Below are 23203 nucleotides of genomic sequence, written 5' to 3'. Positions count from 1 at the left end.
GTTACAGGTTGAGTATCCCATATCCAAATATTCCGAAATACAGAATTTTATGAGTGAGAGTGAGATAGTGACACCTTTGTTTTCTGTTGGCTAAATGTACACAAACTATGTTTAATACACAAAGTTATTCAAATATTGTATTAAATGACCTTCAGGCTGTGTGTATGAGGTGTATATGAAACATAAATGAATTGTGTGTATGTAGATACACTTTGTTTAATGCACAAAGTTATTATAAATATTGGCTAAAATGACCTTCAGGCTGTGTGTATAAGGTGTATATGGAACATAAATGCATTCTGTGCTTAGATTTAGGTCCCATCACCATGATATCTCATTATGGTATGCAATTATTCCAAAATACGGAAAAATCCCATATCCAAAATACCTCTGGTCCCAAGCATTTTGGATAAGGGATACTCAACCTGTAATGAGTAAAATATTTTTAAAAAATCTGAAAAATGGATGAATAATGCAGAATAATGAACATCCAGTTAGTGTAGATCAAGTTGATAGTAGTGATGAGCACCGGAAATTATTCGGGTTTTGTGTTTTGGTTTTGGGTTCGGTTCCGCGGCCGTGTTTTGGGTTCGAACGCGTTTTGGCAAAACCTCACTGAAATTTTTTTGTCGGATTCGGGTGTGTTTTGGATTCGGGTGTTTTTTAAAAAAAAAACTAAAAAACAGCTTAAATCATAGAATTTGGGGGTCATTTTGATCCCAAAGTATTATTAACCTCAATAACCATAATTTCCACTAATTTTCAGTCTATTCTGAACACCTCACACCTCACAATATTATTTTTAGTCCTAAAATTTGCACCGAGGTTGCTGGATGACTAAGCTCAGCGACCCAAGTGGCCGACACAAACACCTGGCCCATCTAGGAGTGGCACTGCAGTGTCACGCAGGATGGCCCTTCAAAAAACTACTCCCCAAACAGCACATGACGCAAAGAAAAAATGAGGTGCAATGAGGTAGCTGTGTGGCTAAGCTAAGCGACCCAAGTGGCCGACACAAACACCTGGCCCATCCAGGAGTGGCACTGCAGTGTCACGCAGGATGGCCCTTCCAAAAAACACCCCCCAAACAGCACATGACGCAAAGAAAAAAAGAGGCGCAATGAGGTAGCTGTGTGACTAAGCTAAGGGACCCTAGTGGCCGACACAAACACCTGGCCCATCTAGGAGTGGCACTGCAGTGTCACACAGGATGGCCCTTCAAAAAACGACTCCCCAAACAGCACATGACGCAAAGAAGAAAAAAAAGATGCGCAATGAGGTAGCTGTGTGACTAAGATAAGCGACCCAAGTGGCCGACACAAACACCTGGCCCATCTAGGAGTGGCACTGCAGTGTCACGCAGGATGGCCCTTCCAAAAACTACTCCCCAAACAGCACATGACGCAAAGAAAAATGAAAGAAAAAAGAGGTGCAAGATGGAATTGTCCTTGGGCCCTCCCACCCACCCTTATGTTGTATAAACAGGACATGCACACTTTAACCAACCCATAATTTCAGTGACAGGGTCTGCCACACGACTGTGACTGAAATGACGGGTTGGTTTGGACCCCCACCAAAAAAGAAGCAATTAATCTCTCCTTGCACAAACTGGCTCTACAGAGGCAAGATGTCCACCTCATCATCATCCTCCGATATATCACCGTGTACATCCCCCTCCTCACAGATTATCAATTCGTCCCCACTGGAATCCACCATCTCAGCTGTACTTTGTGGAGGCAATTGCTGCTGGTGAATGTCTCCACGGAGGAATTGATTATAATTCATTTTAATGAACATCATCTTCTCCACATTTTCTGGATGTAACCTCGTACGCCAATTGCTGACAAGGTGAGCGGCGGCACTAAACACTCTTTCGGAGTACACACTTGTGGGAGGGCAACTTAGGTAGAATAAAGCCAGTTTGTGCAAGGGCCTCCAAATTGCCTCTTTTTCCTGCCAGTATAAGTACGGACTGTCTGACGTGCCTACTTGGATGCGGTCACTCATATAATCCTCCACCATTCTTTCAATGGGGAGAGAATCATATGCAGTGACAGTAGACGACATGTCCGTAATCGTTGTCAGGTCCTTCAGTCCGGACCAGATGTCAGCATCAGCAGTCGCTCCAGACTGCCCTGCATCACCGCCAGTGGGTGGGCTCGGAATTCTGAGCCTTTTCCTCACACCCCCAGTTGCGGGAGAATGTGAAGGAGGAGATGTTGACAGGTCGCGTTCCGCTTGACTTGACAATTTTGTCACCAGCAGTTCTTTGAACCCCAGCAGACTTGTGTCTGCCGGAAAGAGAGATCCAAGGTAGGTTTTAAATCTAGGATCGAGCACGGTGGCCAAAATGTAGTGCTCTGATTTCAACAGATTGACCACCCGTGAATCCTTGTTAAGCGAATTAAGGGCTCCATCCACAAGTCCCACATGCCTAGCGGAATCGCTCTGTGTTAGCTCCTCCTTCAATGTCTCCAGCTTCTTCTGCAAAAGCCTGATGAGGGGAATGACCTGACTCAGGCTGGCAGTGTCTGAACTGACTTCACGTGTGGCAAGTTCAAAAGGTTGCAGAACCTTGCACAACGTTGAAATCATTCTCCACTGCGCTTGAGACAGGTGCATTCCACCTCCTATATCGTGCTCAGTTGTATAGGCTTGAATGGCCTTTTGCTGCTCCTCCAACCTCTGAAGCATATAGAGGGTTGAATTCCACCTCGTTACCACTTCTTGCTTCAGATGATGGCAGGGCAGGTTCAGTAGTTTTTGGTGGTGCTCCAGTCTTCTGTACGTGGTGCCTGTACGCCGAAAGTGTCCCGCAATTCTTCTGGCCACCGACAGCATCTCTTGCACGCCCCTCTCGTTTTTTAAATAATTCTGCACCACCAAATTCAAGGTATGTGCAAAACATGGGACGTGCTGGAATTTGCCCAGATTTAATGCACACACAATATTGCTGGCGTTGTCCGATGCCACAAATCCACAGGAGAGTCCAATTGGGGTAAGCCATTCCGCGATGATCTTCCTCAGTTGCCGTAAGAGGTTTTCAGCTGTGTGCGTATTCTGTAAAGCGGTGATACAAAGCGTAGCCTGCCTAGGAAAGAGTTGGCGTTTGCGAGATGCTGCTACTGGTGCCGCCGCTGCTGTTCTTGCGGCGGGAGTCCATACATCTACCCAGTGGGCTGTCACAGTCATATAGTCCTGAGCCTGCCCTGCTCCACTTGTCCACATGTCCGTGGTTAAGTGGACATTGGGTACAACTGCATTTTTTAGGACACTGGTGAGTCTTTTTCTGAGGTCTGTGTACATTTTCGGTATCGCCTGCCTAGAGAAATGGAACCTAGATGGTATTTGGTACCGGGGACACAGTACCTCCAACAAGTCTCTATTTGGCTTTGCAGTAATGATGGATACCGGAACCACGTTTCTCACCGCCCAGGATGCCAAGGCCTCAGTTATCCGCTTTGCAGCAGGATGACTGCTGTGATATTTCATCTTCCTCGCAAAGGACTGTTGGACAGTCAATTGCTTGGTGGAAGTAGTAAAAGTGGTCTTACGACTTCCCCTCTGGGATGACCATCGACTCCCAGCAGCAACAACAGCAGCGCCAGCAGCAGTAGGCGTTACACGCAAGGATGCATCTGAGGAATCCCAGGCAGGAGAGGACTCGTCAGAATTGCCAGTGACATGGCCTGCAGGACTATTGGCATTCCTGGGGAAGGAGGAAATTGACACTGAGGGAGTTGGTGGGGTGGTTTGCGTGAGCTTGGTTACAAGAGGAAGGGATTTACTGGTCAGTGGACTGCTTCCGCTGTCGCCCAAAGTTTTTGAACTTGTCACTGACTTATGATGAATGCGCTGCAGGTGACGTATAAGGGAGGATGTTCCGAGGTGGTTAACGTCCTTACCCCTACTTATTACAGCTTGACAAAGGCAACACACGGCTTGACAAATGTTGTCCGCATTTCTGTTGAAATACTTCCACACCGAAGAGCTGATTTTTTTGGTATTTTCACCAGGCATGTCAATGGCCCTATTCCTCCCACGGACAACAGGTGTCTCCCCGGGTGCCTGACTTAAACAAACCACCTCACCATCAGAATCCTCCTGGTCAATTTCCTCCCCAGCGCCAGCAACACCCATATCCTCCTCATCCTGGTGTACTTCAACACTGACATCTTCAATCTGACTATCAGGAACTGGACTGCGGGTGCTCCTTCCAGCACTTGCAGGGGGCGTGCAAATGGTGGAAGGCGCATGCTCTTCACGTCCAGTGTTGGGAAGGTCAGGCATCGCAACCGACACAATTGGACTCTCCTTGTGGATTTGTGATTTCGAAGAACGCACAGTTCTTTGCTGTGCTTTTGCCAGCTTGAGTCTTTTCATTTTTCTAGCGAGGGGCTGAGTGCTTCCATCCTCATGTGAAGCTGAACCACTAGCCATGAACATAGGCCAGGGCCTCAGCCGTTCCTTGCCACTCCGTGTGGTAAATGGCATATTGGCAAGTTTACGCTTCTCCTCCGACAATTTTATTTTAGATTTTTGAGTCCTTTTTTTACTGATATTTGGTGTTTTGGATTTTACATGCTCTGTACTATGACATTGGGCATCGGCCTTGGCAGACGACGTTGATGGCATTTCATCGTCTCGGCCATGACTAGTGGCAGCAGCTTCAGCACGAGGTGGAAGTCGATCTTGATCTTTCCCTATTTTTGGAACCTCAACATTTTTGTTCTCCATATTTTAATAGGCACAACTAAAAGGCACCTCAGGTAAACAATGGAGATGGATGGATACTAGTATACTTATGGATGGACGAGCGACTGCCGACACAGAGGTAGCTACAGCCGTGGACTACCGTACTGCGTCTGCTGCTAATATAGACTGGATGATAATGATATAAAAAATATATATATATCACTACTGCAGCCGGACAGGTATATATTATATAATGACGGACCTGCTGGACACTGTCAGCACTGCAGACTCCTAAAGTAAGCTACTAGTATCAAGAAGATAGAAAAAAAAAACACCACAGGTAGGTGGTATACAATTATGGATGGACGAGCGACTGCCGACACAGAGGTAGCTACAGCCGTGGACTACCGTACTGCATCTGCTGCTAATATAGACTGGATGATAATGATATAAAAAATATATATATATCACTACTGCAGCCGGACAGGTATATATTATATAATGACGGACCTGCTGGACACTGTCAGCACTGCAGACTCCTAAAGTAAGCTACTAGTATCAAGAAGATAGAAAAAAAAAAAAAACACCACAGGTAGGTGGTATACAATTATGGATGGACGAGCGACTGCCGACACAGAGGTAGCTACAGCCGTGGACTACCGTACTGCATCTGCTGCTAATATAGACTGGATGATAATGATATAAAATATATATATATATCACTACTGCAGCCGGACAGGTATATATTATATAATGACGGACCTGCTGGACACTGTCAGCAGAATGCGTTTATAGAATAAAAACATCACGCGACGAGTGTTTAACTTTTTCAGGCAGACAATCACAATATACTGGTGGTCAGTGGTCACTGGTCAGTCACACTGGCAGTGGCACTCTGGCAGCAAAAGTGTGCACTGTTAATGTACTCCTGCTATAACTGCTCCCCAGTCTCCCCCACAATTAAGCTGTGTGAGCAGTGAGCACTCAGCACAGTCAGATATACATAGATGATGCAGCACACTGAGGCTGAGCACAGATATGGTATACTGTGTCACTGTGTATCGTTTTTTTTCAGGCAGAGAACGGATTATATTAAATAATAATAAAACTGCACTGGTGGTCACTGGTCAGTCACTAGTAAACTCTGCACTCTCTGAGTACTCCTAAGCTCCAGTAAATCAAGTGTCTCACTCTCACTCTCTATCTATTTCTATTCTAAACAGAGAGGACGCCAGCCACGTCCTCTCCCTATCAATCTCAATGCACGTGTGAAAATGGCGGCGACGCGCGGCTCCTTATATAGAATCCGAGTCTCGCGATAGAATCCGAGCCTCGCGAGAATCCGACAGCGGGATGATGACGTTCGGGCGCGCTCGGGTTAACCGAGCAAGGCGGGAAGATCCGAGTCTGCCTCAGACCCGTGTAAAAAGGCTGAAGTTCGGGGGGGTTTGGATTCCAAGGAACCGAACCCGCTCATCACTAGTTGATAGCAGATGTAATATTACCAGTTATTAAGGTGATGGTTTCATACAGTTCTTTAAGAAAATGATCACATGCCGATGTTGACCTTTTGCTGGTTCAAGTGAAACTCTGCAATGGATACTGGTCCAAATAGTATGGTAAAAATGCTATAGATCTAATAGCTGTTCTTAAACCAGGTTTTGAGGTAAGTAGTACTTGATGTGTTTTGCTATGGCATGTGCCCAAAAGGTCCTTATGGTGACTGCCTAAAATAATCCCAGTTATCAGGGAACAGGAAACAGGTGAATCTTTTGGTATTATTAAACATACCAAGCCGTACGTGATATGAACAAATTAAGTGTCATATATATATATATATATATAGAGAGAGAGAGAGATAGAGAGAGAGAGAGAAAGAGAGAGAGAGAGAGAGAGAGAGAGGGACATTTTTCACGATTATAAAAAATGCCTTTTCTTATAAGATTCAGGGCATAATCAGTAATTTGATTATTTAATGTAGAAACAGATCTAGCTGATACCTTTGCATGGAAGTACTGGTCATAGGTCTGTTGTATTTCAGCCTGTAGTTCAATTTCCCACAAAATCAAAGAAAATGGATGCAAATAATTTTGTCCCAACCAGAACACATAACATTTTTTATTAATACCAATGCTGCTCTTCCCAAGTGGCCCCTTATGTATTCAGCAAAAGTGTACAGTATGTTGGCTTCTTACATTGGAAGGTTTTTTTAGCACATCACAAATTTTTATTTTTAGCAATCACAATGTAGTGTTCTGTAGTTTTAAAATTCCTTCTATTGTATATCTATATATATATATATATATATATATATATAAAATATCCTCCATGTTACCGGCACTCCACACAAACAATAATGACCTGGTGCCCTCCAGCCAATAAAGCAAGTGTACCTATATCCAACGGCGGCACTCAGACGGGACTTCCAACTCCATAAAACAAGAGCTACAGGCTCTTATGTTGTGTCTCCTGTTTTATGGAGCTGGAAGTTCTGTCTGAGTGCCGACGTAGGATATATATACATATATATATATATATATATATATATATATATATGAAAAACAATAGATACGGAGGCGCTCAGGTACCAAACAATACTACCAATATATGTGACAAAGAGTAAAAAATAATAATAATTGACACTCCTCTATAATATGAGTAGCCGCAACCTTAAACAATAAAATATGTGCTTGGAAAAGCACATAAATGGTGAATTTGAATAAGTGAAGAAAGGGGCACCTTTTAGTGTCTAAAGAAACTTTTTGTACATAGTGTTTACCCAGTGTGAGTAGAAGAAGGACACTACTTATCTGGAAAAATAAAGACTTTTCTTCGATCATAGGATCAATAAAGGAACATGAAAAACATAAGAACAATAGATCATAGCGTTTACAGTTTTCACGCAATTTTTCATACCATTTAGGTCACATAAAACCAGTTGTATATATAAAAAAAACCTTAGTGGGTGTAAGAAAATCCCACAAATTTAAAGATCCACAGCCATGGGCGTTTTTTATAAAAGGTTTTTCACAAATTTAATACAACACAAATATACAAATGGAAGAAATACAGGCGTACAGGATAAAAAGATATATTGAGCTTATCTATCCATATAGGATATTGGGTACATCAAGTTGTCCATAAGTATCCGGGAAATGGTAAAAATTCAAACGTACAGAAAATAAATAGTAAAAGGCTTATCTGTCCATAAGAGAGGTCCAGGTACAACAGTCCCAACGCGTTTCGTCAGCAATTAGACTTCATCATGGGGATCTCATATATACATACATACAGTATATACATAAGAAGAAGAAAACAGCTGTACTCCCAGTGGTCGTTTTGACTAATTTTTTTTAATCAGTTTTCAAGTAATTCCTTTTTATCAATTTTCAAGCAGAAAATATACAGGATTGCCTCAAGGCACAAATCTGGGGAAGGGTACAATGAGCTGCTTTGAAGGTCCCAATGAGCACAGTAGCATCCATCATACGTAAATGGTAGAAGTTCGGAACTACCAGGGTTCTTCCTAGAGCTGGCCGTCTGTCTATTCTGAGCAATCGGGGGATAAGGGCTCTAGTCAGGGAAGTTACCAAGAACCCAATGGTCAATCTGTTAGAGCTACAGCATTCCTCTGTGGAGAGAGGAGAAACTTCCAGAAGGACAACCATCTCTGCAACAATCCACCAATTATGAAAAACATGCAAGAAAGAACAGTGCTATTATTGATTTAATATCACATATTAAAATACATCTTACATATCCATACCATGTAAAAACAATTACCGTATATATCAATTATACTCTGTATCCTGCAGGATAAATTACGCTTAATATACCGAGCCAGAGAACCGTTCCTCACTGATTATATGTATACGTATTGTTTACAAGAAAGAACATAAAATGGATAGGGATGGGACAGACTATCAAAAGGGTATGGCACGTAGTTATAATAAAAATTTCAAAAAAGATTATACAACTGAATATTTTCAAACAAAACCTAGATATAATAGAGAAAGAATACGACCTCAACAAAATGAATTTCAAACGAGAGAACAACGAGGGAGAGGACATACCCCCTATAGGCAAAATAAAGAAAGAAATGGCTTCGTTCATAGGAATAGATATGAGGTTTTGCAGACACCACGTGAAAGAATATATACCCCTAGAAATAGGTATAGAAACAAGTTCAGACCATCAGAGACAGAGGAAGAAGGAGAATATATGGGAGATAATCAAGTTTTTTTAGGAAAGCGACATTACAAAGAACAGACATCTTGGCAGGTCCAGAAAAATACACGAAAAAGAAGCAGAAACAACGATATAGAGGATGTAGAGGAGGGAGGGAAAAATCGAGTCAAGACACAATGTGTAAGATAAAGAGACAACCAACTGGTAAAGGTATTTATAACCTATCAAAGAAAAAATTAACAGCGGAAGAAATTAGTCTTTTAGATAGAGGCCTAAATTTTGCCCCTGTAGCTAAACCTAATTTGTTTCGTTTATTTGTAGATTTAAATCGTTATGTAAGGACGCTTAGCAGGAAACGATATTTCGCCTTAAAAGCTCTCAAATTACAGAAAAGTAATGATATCCCCATAGTACTAGATAGGGAGGATGACAATATTATAGACATCTTAGAATCTTTACAAAATGAAGATGTTAACAAGAGTATTGGAAGTGAAATATGTACACAAATTTATGATATTAGAGGAAGCACTTTTAAGAAAAAATCAGATTTTTACCCCCTGCAATATAGAGGGTCACAGGTAGACAGTTTCTATAAAGTTACACTTTCAAATTTCCAAACTATGTGCAATAAAGCAGAACAGAAACAATATGCGGATAATTTGACCCATGGGGAACGGAAAGCATTAAAATCATTACATTCAGATAAAGATATAGTTATAAAACCGGCGGATAAGGGCGGTGGGATTGTGGTTCTTGACACTGAAGATTATGTCAGAGAATCTCTTGGACAGTTGAGTGACATCTCCTTCTATAGTAAACTGACTTACAATCCCACCGTCCTATTCCAAAGACAATATGATGATCTTTTGGATACAGATTATACAGGCGGAGCCATTTCTAAGGAAGAAAATATTTTTTTGATTTGTACACACCCCGTCACACCCACTTTTTATTATTTGCCCAAAATACACAAATCACTCACATATCCACCGGGGCGTCCCATTATTTCGGGAGTGGGTTCTCTTACTAATAATTTATCTTGTTTTGTTGATCATTTTTTACAAAGGCACGTAGAGAGTCTACAATCACACATCAAAGATACACAGCATTTTTTGAATATAATTAATAATATAGGTTGGAAGGAGAATTATTACCTAATAACTTGTGATGTAGAATCTCTATATTCCAATATCCCTCATGATCAGGGGGTTAAGGCGATTGAATATTATTTACAACAAGATGAATTGTCAGACTCTCTGCGGGCCTTTATTTTGGATGCCATTAAATTTATGTTGACTCATAATTATTTCACGTTTGATTCACAATATTATTTACAGACACGGGGTGCGGCCATGGGTGCCAGGTTCGCGCAGAGTCTCGCCAACCTGTACATGGGCGTGTTTGAGGACATGTGTGGGGGGGAGGATTCGGCGCGGACCTGGTATACTATGGCCGATTTATAGATGATTTATTTATTATATGGGGTGGTGGTATAGAATCATTAATATTATTCACGGAGAGTTTAAATAATAACACTTTTGGACTGAAATTCACGTCACAGTATAGTCCAAATACAATAACCTTCCTTGATATTGAACTGTTTGTTGAATATGGTGTATTAAATACCAAGACATATGTTAAGCCGGTGGACCAAAATCTCTATTTGCACTATAAAAGTTCGCATAAAACACGCTGAAAGGATAATATCCCCAGGAGTCAACTTATCCGCATACGCCGCAACTGTACATCTATTGAGACATTTAGAATACAAGCTACCACCTTACTGGAATCATTTCATGAACAGGGATATCCACCAGATATACTGTCAAAAGCATATAAGGAAGTGGAACAGATGGATAGAAGTGTATTGTTGAAACCTAGAGCAGCATCACAAAAAGTAAAAGAAAATAAGTATGAAAAAAGCATGTGTTTTTCCACTCAGTATAACAACTGTGCTGATCAAATTAAACATATAATAAAGAAAAACACTTCATTACTCTTGTTGGATGAATTACTTCATGATAACATTAATCCCATAGGACCCACATTGTTCCGAAAGGCAGAAAATCTGAGATCTAAGCTTGTACCTAGTCATTTCTATAAAAAACCCGAAGTGACATTAGTAAAGTCATGGCTCCCAGAAAGACCTGTGGGTTTCCACAAATGCGGAAAAACCAATTGTTTATCTTGTAAATCCATGCCAAGAAAAAGTATAGAAATCCAGTCAACAAGAACAAATGAGGTATTTAAATTTAAGGATTTTCTAAATTGCATGTCGACATTTGTAATTTATGCAATTACTTGTCAATGCGGCAAACAATATGTCGGCCGCACCACTCGAACCCTTCACATAAGATACATGGAACACAGAAGAAATGTCATAAAAAAAGCAAAACATCCACTGTCAAACCATATAGTGAATTGCCAGGATGCAGATTTTGTGTCACGATCTAGGTAATTCCTTATCAGTATTTACCTTCCAAATGCCTCCTGAGACTGTCCCAGTGTTCCAAGCCTGGATTCCGTCTGCACTGTCTGTGTGCAGCACGCTGCATCTCATTGTCTCAAATCTCTTTACTGTGATTCTGGCAGCTTCTTGGTTAAAGCTCAAATTCAAGTTATAAACAATCTTTCCCTCCAAAAGCTACCATGGGCGCAGCCATGTTTTCCTAATCACATGTTACCTTTCAGCTGCACTCTGCTCCCAGCCTGATTACACAGCAAGTGCACTCTAGTCACTGGTTAATCAGCCAGCCAATCCCTGCTTCCCAGCAGGTATAAATATCCTGTTCCTGGGGTGGAAAGATGTCAGTGCTTCAATTGTCTTCAGTGATTCCAGTGTGCAGTTCTCCCATGGACTTTCTCTGCAGTACAGCCTGACTCCCTGGTGATTATACTCTGCAGTGTTAACCCTCTACAGTCTACCCGGCTTCCCATTCTCCCGTGATCCCTAGCATCACTTTATGCTTCACCTGTGCTTCTAAGTACAATAGTGCATTTCTATCTGCGAACCCCAGCTTCACTCAAAGCTTACCAACGGTCCCAAAGTAACCATCGGTGTTCCGTCATCGATTCCAAGTCACCATCGGTGTTCCGTCATCGATCCCAAGTATTTCTCTGAACTGTGTTTCCTATTACCAGTACCAAGTCATCAGTATTCATCAGTATTCCTCTGAACTGTGTTTAATAAAACCTTTGAACTTTCCCTTGTTGTCGTGGTCACGCCTTCGGGCATTTGTTCTAAAGGTTCCCTGCATGTCCAAGAACCCTGTACTGCCTCCCAGGTACACATATACCTCAGCCCCTACAACTGAGGCTTCCCCCTGGTCAGCACCAGCCCTCAGTTGTGACATTTTGATGATATTAAAATGTTAGCTGTTGAGCAGATTAAGGGATACTATAGAGGGTAATACATTCTTTTGACCTCATTAAAAAAGAAAAAAACAGAAGGATTTTTGGGTATATTCCCCCATCAGTTCTTGTCTCTTTCTCTATATATACATACATATTTTTGCTTATTATATTTTGTTGTTTGTTTGTTAATGTATGTTAATTGATTTATAGGCTTGAGAACATTGTAATGTAGAAAAATGAAAATATATATATATATGGTGATCGAATCTATATAAAATATCTGTAGACACTGAGGTTGGTTTGCTGAAGTGGGGGTGTTTTGGGCTGGTGGTGTTGCCCGTGGCGACCGATCAGATTATACCCACCAAAAAATTGGCTGCCTTTGGCAGGTGGTGGGTGTGGTCTGGTTGGTTGCTATGGGCGACATCGCCGGTTCTGGGGATCTCCCGCCGTAGTAAATCTACCCTATTAGATGTGATATGTACTATATATGTATTTATATATATATGGACATATATGTCTGTATATATTTCTGTGAACATATTCATAAGGCCAGATATGTCTGATTGTTATTGGTAGTTGCGTGTGCAGCACTGAATGAGCTTTGTTTTATATAATATATGTATCTATATATATTTTTTATATTTTTTATATATATATGCCTTCTAAAAATGTGGCCAAATGTTATTTGAGTATATATAATATTAAGATTACCGGGTAATATCATCCGGAGAGCTCACTATTGAGTTAATACACAGCTGGATAAATAATTACATGGAACGCATAGAATCCCAACATGTGAATGTTGATACAAAATCAAAATGAGGTATGGACCGCAATATAGACGCATGCGCCAATGGGGTGGCGCTGGATTTAAAACTCCGTACCATTTCAGTGCATGTATGGACACTGAGGAAGCCGCTGAGCTGTATATTCAAGCGGGGAAACGCGTTTGTCGGATGCACTGTTAAAGAGTCGTGTGAGATATCTTCATTCTACTACTGGCTGGCCAGAGACACCTGCACTTGCTGACAACATCTGAGATTATACCTGCTATCCACCAGGCAGTGGACTCCGGATAAGGCTGTTTATGGAAGCGACAGCCGGGAGAGGTATTAATGTGATGTGCACAAAGCTGAATATATGCACAGCTAATGTTCTCTACAAAAAGCCATAATTACGAAATAGATTAAGTATAGCTCACACTGGTTGAAAACTTAATGGTGTGAGGAAATTCATCTGGAAAGCATAATTTGTTGGCTGTATGCGTTTTCCAAAAAAACTGTAACCTGCATAAAGAATCCAGGTGTGTTAACTGACCGGATAACTATTCATTATAACAACTGAGGAGATATAATCACTAGCTGGACAATTACATTGAGTGATAACATTCACGCGGTTATGGTTTACTGTTAAAAGCATATAAGGAAGTAATATCTAGCTTCAATATTCAGCTGTATACGTATACATATAATCAGTGAGGAACGGTTTTCTCTGGCTCGGTATATTAAGCGGAATTTATCCTGCAGGATACAGAGTATAATTGATATATACGGTAATTGTTTTTACATGGTATGGATATGTAAGATGTATTTTAATATGTGATATTAAATCAATAATTTTTTAGTGTAAAAATGCTAGCGCTGTTCTTTCTTGCGTGTTTTTCATTCTGTATTTTTTGGGCTGGGAACCAAGCCTATGAACGCGGCGACAGGCACTTTTTCACAGTAACAATAGCGCCAGACTATCTTCATATTAATCCACCAATTAGGCCTGTATGGTAGAATGGCCAGACAGAAGCCACACCTTAGTAAAAAGCACATGGTAGCCCACCTCGAGTTTTTTCCAAAATGCACCTGAAGGACTATCAGACCATGAGAAACAAAATTCTCTTGTCTGGTGAGACAAAGATTGAGCTCTTTGGCGTGAATGCCAGGCATCATGTTTGGAGGAAACCAGGCACTGCTCATAACCAGGCCAATGCCATCCCTACAGTGAAGCATGGTGGTGGCAGCATCATGCTGTGGTGATGTTTTTCAGTGGAAGGAACTGGGAGACTTGTCAGGATAGAGGGAAAGATGAATGCAGCAAAGTACAGAGACATCCTGGATGAAAACCTGCTCCAGAGCACTCTTGACTTCAGACTGGGGCGAAGGTTCATCTCTCAGCAGGACAACAACACTAAGCACACAGCCAAGATATCAAAGGAGTGGCTCTGTGAATGTCCTTGAGTGGGCCTGCCAGAGCCCAGACTTGAATCCGATTGAACATCTCTGGAGAGATCTGAAAATGGCTGTGCACCGACGCTTCCTATACACCTTGATTGAGCTTGAGAGGTGCTACAAAGAGGAATGGGCAAAACTGCCCAAAGATAGGTGTGCAAAGCTTGTGGCATCATATTCAAAACAACTTGAGGCTGTAATTGCTGCTAAAGGTGCATCAACAAAGTATTGAGCAAAAGCCGTGAATACTTATGTACATGTGTTTCTTAGTTTTTTTATTTCTAATAAATTTGCAAAAATCTAAAAAAAAAAAAATGATCACATTGTCATTATGGGGTATTGGGGTCATTCCGAGTTGCTCTCTATTGAAAAATGTTCGCAGCGCAGCGATTTAGTGAAAAAGCGTGACTTCTACACATGCGTATGCAGCGCAGTGCGCACACGCGACGTACTTTCACAACGGCCGATGTATTTTTACACAAGGTCTAGCGAAGGTTTCAGTCGCAATGGCAGCCGCAGAGTGATTGACAGGAAAGGGGCATTTCTGGGTGTCAACTGACTGTTTTCAGGGAGTGTTCGTAAAAACGTAGCGTGCCAGGAAAAACGCAGGCGTGTCTGGCCGAACGCAGGGCGTGTTTGTGACGTCAAATCCAGAACTGAATGGTCTGAAGTGATCGCAAGCGCTGAGTAGGTCTGGAGCTACTCTAAAGCTGCACAATTTTTTTTGTAGCCATTCTGCGATCCTTTTAGTCGCACTTCTGCTAAGCTAAAATACACTCCCAGAGGGCAGCGGCTGCTAAAAACTGCTAGCGAGCGAGCGAACTCGGAATGACCCCCATTGTGTGCAGAATTTTGAGGGAAAAATTAATTTATTACATTTTGGAATAAGTGTAACATAACGTTCACTTTGGTTGCCAACTTGTTGGAAATAATTCCTGGGCAGCCTGTCTGGTGTCAAATCTTATCTCCTGTGCCAGACTAATTTGCTGTTCTGTAATTAGTAAGGCTTTGATACCTGATGGATCTTAATAGGTCTGCAGGAGAGCTGTTCAGCTAGATCTTACTTTCAAGTGTAGTAGCAGAATCATAGGGGACATATAAAACACAACAAATGGTTCTCAGGTTTATAACAGTCTCTTTGGTACATGAATCTATTACAAGGCTTCTCTCTTCTTTCATGCATTTCATTCTTTGAATTCAGTTATCAGCGTTCTGTAATAGTAAAATCTCTGAGGTCCACCTGCAGACCATTACACATTAGAACTAATTATATAGACTTAGAGATGTGTAAACTCACTAAAATGATCATTATGATATTTTACTCATATTTTTCCTTCAACCCTTTTTATTGATTTCTGCATGTACAGAATCAAATTAATAATAAACATCTAGCATATTGTAAGTATTACCACACAGAAAACAAAAAATGATTGCCATAATCTAAAAAAAATTCAATAAAATAGTTGAAGTTTATTCATAGAAACATATGGGAAATAGGTGAGGTCACCTTTCCTCATCCTCGTCACATTGGAATACATACGTATTCCCGGCGGACGGGATGCCGGCTCTCAATATCCCGACAGCTGCATCCCACCTGCCAGAATGCCGGCAGCGGGGTGAGCGCAAAGAGTCCACTTGCGGGCTGCGCTCACCACTCTGCAGGCTTGGTGGCTTGCTGCGCTCGCCAGGAGTTCTATTCCCACTCCATGGGTGTCATGGACACCCACAAGTGGGAATAGCCCCTGTGAACTGGGATTCCTGTTGTCTGCACTGTCAGCTGTCGGAATTCCGGCGTCGGCATCCTAACAGCCATGATCCCAAAAGCCAAAGAATTAACTGCATCCCGTCACATTCATGATACTGGGCAGAAGTGCATCAAAAGTTTTAAACATTAATCAAAAGTGTCAATGTCTTGGTAACGTTACCCATGATTGCTGCACTTTGGGAGGGTATGGGACTCCAGGTCGACACCAAAAAGGTCGACACACCTTAGGTCAACACCGATTGGTAAACACACCTTAGGCCGGCGTGGACGAAAGGTCAACATGAACAAGGTCGACATGAAAAAAAGGGGTGCTCTTCAGTATGCCGGCGGTCGGGCTCCCGGCTACCAGCATACCGGCGCCGGGAGCCCGACAGCCGGCATACCGACACTTATTCTCCCTCGTGGGGGTCCACGACCCCCCTGGAGGGAGAATAAAATAGTATGGCGCGCGTAGCGTGCCACCGTGCCCGTAGAGTGGCGAGCGCAGCGAGCCCGCAAGGGGCTCATTTGCGCTCGCCACACTGTCGGTAAGCCGGCGGCCGGCCTCCCGGCGCCGGTATGCTGGTCGCCGGGAGGCCGGCCGCCGGCAGATCGTAGTGAACCCGAAAAAAGTAAACCTGGGTTTTTTATGGTTTTTTTGGTGCCGTTTTCTTCGTAGACTGACCGGGAACCCCAATTAGTGCGCTGCGTCCCCTCGCATGGCTCGCTTCACTCACCATGCTTCAGGCAAGATGCCTTGCTACGCATCTGCTGCGCTCGGCACAGGTTACCATTCCCAATTTCAGTCCACGTTGATCGTAAAGTATGAAAAAGTAAAAAAAAATGGAAAAACTCATGTCGACCTTTTCCATGTCAACCTTATTCATGTCAACCTTTTGTCCACATCGACCTAAGGTGTGTCGACCAATCGGTGTCGACCTTTTTGGTGTCGACCTGGAGTCCGGATACCCTTTGGGAATGTATCAGGATATATGCATGAATTATTACGTGTTGTGCACTGAAATAAACAAAACAAAAACAACAACCAATTTTAAGCTCACAAAGCCAAAACAACAACAACTCAAGTTAACGTTATAAATTAAACATCTTTGATTAGATATTGATCTAGCATAAAAAGTCAAGTAGTGTAAAGGGCACATTAAAAATATTTAGAAATAACATATACCATAATAACTACAGTCATGTAAATGGCCTACAGCATACTGCATATGACCAACCTATACATATAATATTATACTGTAATAGCCTATAATAAGTTTATTATTCATGTATACTGTATGTGTATGTGCGTTTCCCACATGACATTGGCAGCTGGACAGCAGATGGACTTTGAGGAGCTGCTGTGGCTGTGAATAGGCAGCAGCTAGCAGCGCAAATATGGTGGAGGAGCAGTTACTATTAACCTGGACCCAGGACGGATGAAGGGTCCTGGTGGGGGGCTGGATCTACGATCGCCCCCACTGCTCTGCCCATTACTGCTGGCTGCGCCAGTATAGCAGCACAGCCGAGCTGCACACATTAGGAGAGAGAGTGAGAGAGGAGATTGCTCACGGCCCGGTGCGCAGCTGGCTGCGCTGCACTGCTATTCAGGTGCGATATAAGAGAGGAGGGGGCCCGTGTGCAGTCTCCATACAGGCTCCCCCTTTCTCTTTTGCCGGCCCAATTGCAGAGTAGACTCTGACACTGTGCAAGCCTCTGGGAACAAGTTTGCACTATGTTGTTGATGTATGTGTACTATTTGTGATATGCAATGAGAAGATAATAGTAGATACCAGTGGAATCAGCATATGAAATAGTCCATGCCGTGAGACTTAACAAGGGTTGCAGGTTTATTAATATATGCAGATGTACAGCAGTACTTACAGTATCAATACAGGAAGCTGAGGTACAGTAATGAGGAAATATATAGAGGATCAGCCAGTAATACAGTACATGTGCAGCAGTATGCAGGTAAATGGTGATGTCCCCAGTGCTAAGTACAGATACACCACCAATAATCCGGCACCCTTTGTTCTAGCACTGAGCCAGATCATCCATTTTGCCGGACTATCTGTGGTACAATGACAGCGGTATCCAGATGGCTAAAACCCCTCCACCTAAACTTAAACTTCCCACAGCTTGATCCCCCCCCAATCTAAGTCTACCCTGCAGCGTAACTCTACCCCTCCACAGGGATTCTTTCCCCAGCAGCCGAATATGTCAGGACCTCCTGCAGCATAACTCAGCCCTCTCGCAGCATAACTCAGCCCTCCCACAGCCTAACTCAGCCCCAGGGCAGGCGACAGGGGGGGACATGTTCAAAGGTGGGAAAGGTCATTTTTCGCTGTTTCATTTTGCAGAACAAAGTTGGTTACTGAAGTGCAATTACGGTTGGATGTTTGTGTGTATTGTTTAGTGCCATTGACGGTTTAAAAAATAAATACAACAATGTCGTCCAGACAAAGTGGTGACTGGTCACCCAGACAGAGATCCAGGATTGTGGTGTTACGTAAAACTGGTCTTTTGTATGCAGCAATTGCGAGAGAAGTTGGTGGGAATGTGACAACATCAGGAGTACGAAAGTTTTGTTTAGCCTATCAGGAAACACAATCTATACAAAACACAGAAGGAAAAGGCTGGAAAAAGTGCACAACAGCTGTTGATGATAGGAGACTAAAACAAATTTGTGTCAGGGACAGATGGATGTCATCTGCGGCTATTAGCAGTCAACTGAGTGCAACTGGTGTTTTTGTCAGTGCAAGAACGGTACGGAGAAGACTAACGGAGGTTGGCCTAAAAGGTAGGATTCCCTGGAAAAAAACATTCCTGAATAAAAAGCAGTGGCAGAAACGAATACAGTGGACAAAAGAACACATTTAATGGACAGAAGGTCAGTGGAAACAAGTGATATGAAGTGACGAAACTAAGATATCGATATTTGGTAGTGATGGGAGAAAATATGTGAGACGTCCCATCAGGGAAGAGGTACATCTAGATTGCATTCAGGCGTCAACAAAGAATCCTACAAGTGTTATGAGTCTGGACATGTATGACAGCATATGCTGTAGGCCGCCTTCATGTCATAGATGGCACACTGAACAGCAGAAAGAACATTGACACCATCCTACAACAAAAACTTCTACCTTATATCACAGATCTTTTTCCAGATAATAGCCCATTTCTTTCCCCCAACAGGATTCAGCTCCCTGACACACTGCACGGATATGCAAACAGTGGTTCACAAAGAATGACATACAGGTGCTGGGATGGCCAGGAAACAGCCCAGACCTGAACCCCATAGAACATTTGTGGTTCCGTTTGAAAAAACTGGTACATCTGAGGCGTCCATCCAACAAAAGAGAATTAATTGAGACTATAATTGCCTCATGGCACCACATAATAAAGAAGGAAGAGCTCCAAACATTGGTTGACTCAATGCCATGTCCCTGTGCTGCTGTCTTGAAAAAAAAAAAAGGATACCCAACGAAATACTGATAGGACAGTGACATCATTAGTACACAGGGATTTCCATCCTAAGTGTTGTTTTCACGGCATAACTTTCCTTGTAGTGCAAATATTTGACCTCAGTTTATTGTGTTGAATTCAGCATTAAATTTCTTTTCATTTGATATATGAATCATTACACTGCATGAAGTGTAACAGTTTTTCTAAGCATTCGAAGTTGAAAAACATGAATATTTCAAAAAGTGTCTACAATTTTGTCCACCACTGTATATATATAATTTGAGGGGGCCCCAGAGATATAACTGTACTGGGCCCCATATTTCTGTTGCCGGCCCTGCTCAACCCTCCAGCAGCCTAACACAGCCCTCCCGCAGCCTATCTCAGCCCTCCTGTAGCGTAAAATAGATGCCGGACCATCAGGTGAAGGAAAATCGGTGGTGTACCTGTGCTATACATGTAGTACTGCAGTGCTCAAACATAGTAAAGAAGATGGAGCTATGCATGCGCAGAAGCACTGTTGGTGGCCATCTTGTAAGGGCCTAATGCCTCAATAAAAGCCAAAATGGAGATAGTGCAGGAGCGCACTCAATTACCAACATATGTTCACATGATTTTCCTACTGCGCAAATCACAGGGAAAATGGCAGCCACTCTTCCATGATAATGTCTGGACTCAGGAGAGATAAGTATACTTTATAGGTACAACACAGGGGCGGATTGGTTATAGGGCACACCCGTAAGATTCCTGGTAGGCCGATGTGTTCTGTGGGGCCTGTTTTGTGTGTTGTCATGTGGCCCCACATGACAGGCAGCCACTGCACTCAGTACACCTCTTTGTCCCTATCAGTCTGTTACACCATCTCTGCAGTACAGCAACTCTGCCATCCAGTGGGATTATACCTCTTGTGCTGCCCATGGGCCTAATTCAGATCTGACCACTGGCCTGCATTTTTTGCTGTCCTGCGATCAGATAGTCACCGCCTACAGGGGGAGTGTATTTTCGCTGTGCAAGTGTGCGTTCCTATGTGTTAGCAGAGCTGCTAAAAATCAGTTTGTGCAGTCTCTGAATTAAAGTCAATTAAATCCTGCTGATCGGGGCCGGAGCTGACGTCAGACACCTTCCCTCAAACCACTTGGACACGTCTGCGTTTTTCCGGACACTGTAAACGGTCAGTTACCACCCACAAACATCCTCTTCCTGTCAATCACCTTGCATACGCCCGTGTGAATGGATCCTTTGCACCATCCCGTCGCTGATCGCCGATGACCGTTGTAGTCGGCCCACGAACGTACGCATTGCGGCTCAGACGCATGCGCAGTTAGAATCTGATTGTCCGCTGTGCGAAAATGCACAGCAGTGATCAGATCTGAATTAGGCCCCATGTTGGGCCACTTCTACAAAATTTTACAGGGCCACTTTTAGTTCACAATCCACCCCTGGTCTCAGCACAAGATGCAAGGAAGGCCACAATTGCATCCAATCAGGTCATGTAAGGCCATATGAGGAGAGTACCTTTCTTTTCATTTTTAATCACTAGAACTAGCTAGATAAAATCTATCAATGATATATACAGGCCCCATTAAAAAAAAACTATAAGAAAAATACAGTTCAAAAAGGAATCCATAAATATAATCATATTTTATATGCATATGTACAGAAAATAATATTGTAACTTGTTTAGTGGAGCTATGTTATAGTACAATATGTTCTATAAAAGAGCTACATCATGTTTGCAGAATCCATTACTAAAACAGCAATTATTGGACAAATGGCCAAAAAACGTGTTTTAAAACAGATTATTATAGCAGCATCATATCGCTAGTATAACAGCATCATATCACAGGCTGGGATTGGGCAAAAAAGAACAATATTTTATACTGTAGATATAAGAGAAGTTCCATCTTTGCTTTATAATTCTCTGGAATGGACATTCTGTTATGCATTTGTAAATTCGCAGTTTATGAGCCTAAAATTTATAAATAGAGTGAGAAAATGACAGTAAATCCATTCTGTAGTATGGTTTAAATTGGAGTGAATCAAAAATAGTTTGGGGGAATTTTGGATGGAACACTTAAAGCCACATTTCAATGAAAAAACATGTAACATTTTATAGCCAAATGTGGAATGACACAAAGTTCTGTGGAAACACTTACTGTATGTGTTTTTTGTCAGAAAAAAAACCCCTCTTTCAGACAGAATCAGCTACATGCTTATTAAGCAGATATTTTGTGAGTTGTAACAGTTGATTGATTGGTCCAAAGAAGAACTATAATTACCTATTGAGATATAGTATACAGAACAATAGCCTGTGTTTTTTATAGGAAAAGCAAGGAAATGGGTAATTTCTACACACTAGAAAAATGTTTTCATGTCTAAATCAGGCCTAAGCACAGGATTTCAATAATGCTATTCATATATTAATTCAAATTTTCCATTTACTTTAGCACTTTAGCTGAAGTATGTACAGTAGGAAAAAAAAGTTTAATAATTTTAATATCTGTGGTCATATTTGAAGTTTCCAAGGCAACTAAAATAATTTTTGTATTGTATATATCAGCATACTTTGACAGCAAAGAGGAAAGGTAGGAGGAAAGACTAAAAATTTCAGACTTTGTTCGTATATAAATGGACGACTAGACTTTTCATGTATTCCCAATGACATACATAAACATGAAGTCGCTCAATTTCCAAATTATACACAGATTATTTTTCAGCACAATCTATGTTAGTCCCTATTGTAGCCAAACATCTGTGGGAAAGTAACAGGACTATTTATTGAGTTCAGTACTGCTTAAGGTCATTCGTTATAAGAATGATGTTTATTAAAACTGTTAGGTAAAGCTGCTCAGGTAGTAGTTGATAGAATGGGTTTGTTGGGTCGACACTCTTTAGGTCGACACTCATTAGGTCAACCACTATTGGTCGACAGGCAGTAGGTCAACACATGAAAAAGGTCGACATGGACAGCATGTCGACATGAGGTTGTTTTTTTAATTTGGGTTTAATTTTCTTCATAAAGAGACCGGGAACCCTAATCAGTGCACCATGTTCCCTCGCATGGCTAGCTTTGCTCGCCTTGCTTTGGGCGAGGGTACTATTCCCAATCATAGTCTATGTGGATCGTAGAGTATGAAAAAAGTTCAAAAAAATTAAAAGAAAATGTGAAAAACTCATGTCAGCCTTTTCATGTGCCGATCAACAGTGGTCAACCCATTGAGTGTCAACCTAAGTAAGGTTGACCTAAGGACCGTATCCCTAGTAGATGTTTCTGCCATGTTTTTTTTTCTTACAAAATGTATTATAAATATTTAATAAGGATACAGAAAAATCATTGCATCAGAATCACAAATAATCCATAGATATCTTCTAATTTTCACTTATAGAAGATTGCAAAACAAATTTATAAGGGATAATATAACCTCTAAAATGCCCATCAATGTCAGTTACAAAAAGGGTTTTTATCCTTAGCATTATTGTGAGAGCATGACTGAACAAACAGAAGAGTTATCCATGATAATTAAGAATAAACAAAAGA

This window comes from Pseudophryne corroboree, chromosome 2 (genome assembly GCF_028390025.1).
Source record: "Pseudophryne corroboree isolate aPseCor3 chromosome 2, aPseCor3.hap2, whole genome shotgun sequence".
Classification (NCBI taxonomy): domain Eukaryota; kingdom Metazoa; phylum Chordata; class Amphibia; order Anura; family Myobatrachidae; genus Pseudophryne; species Pseudophryne corroboree.
This window is presented reverse-complemented; position numbering follows the sequence as displayed.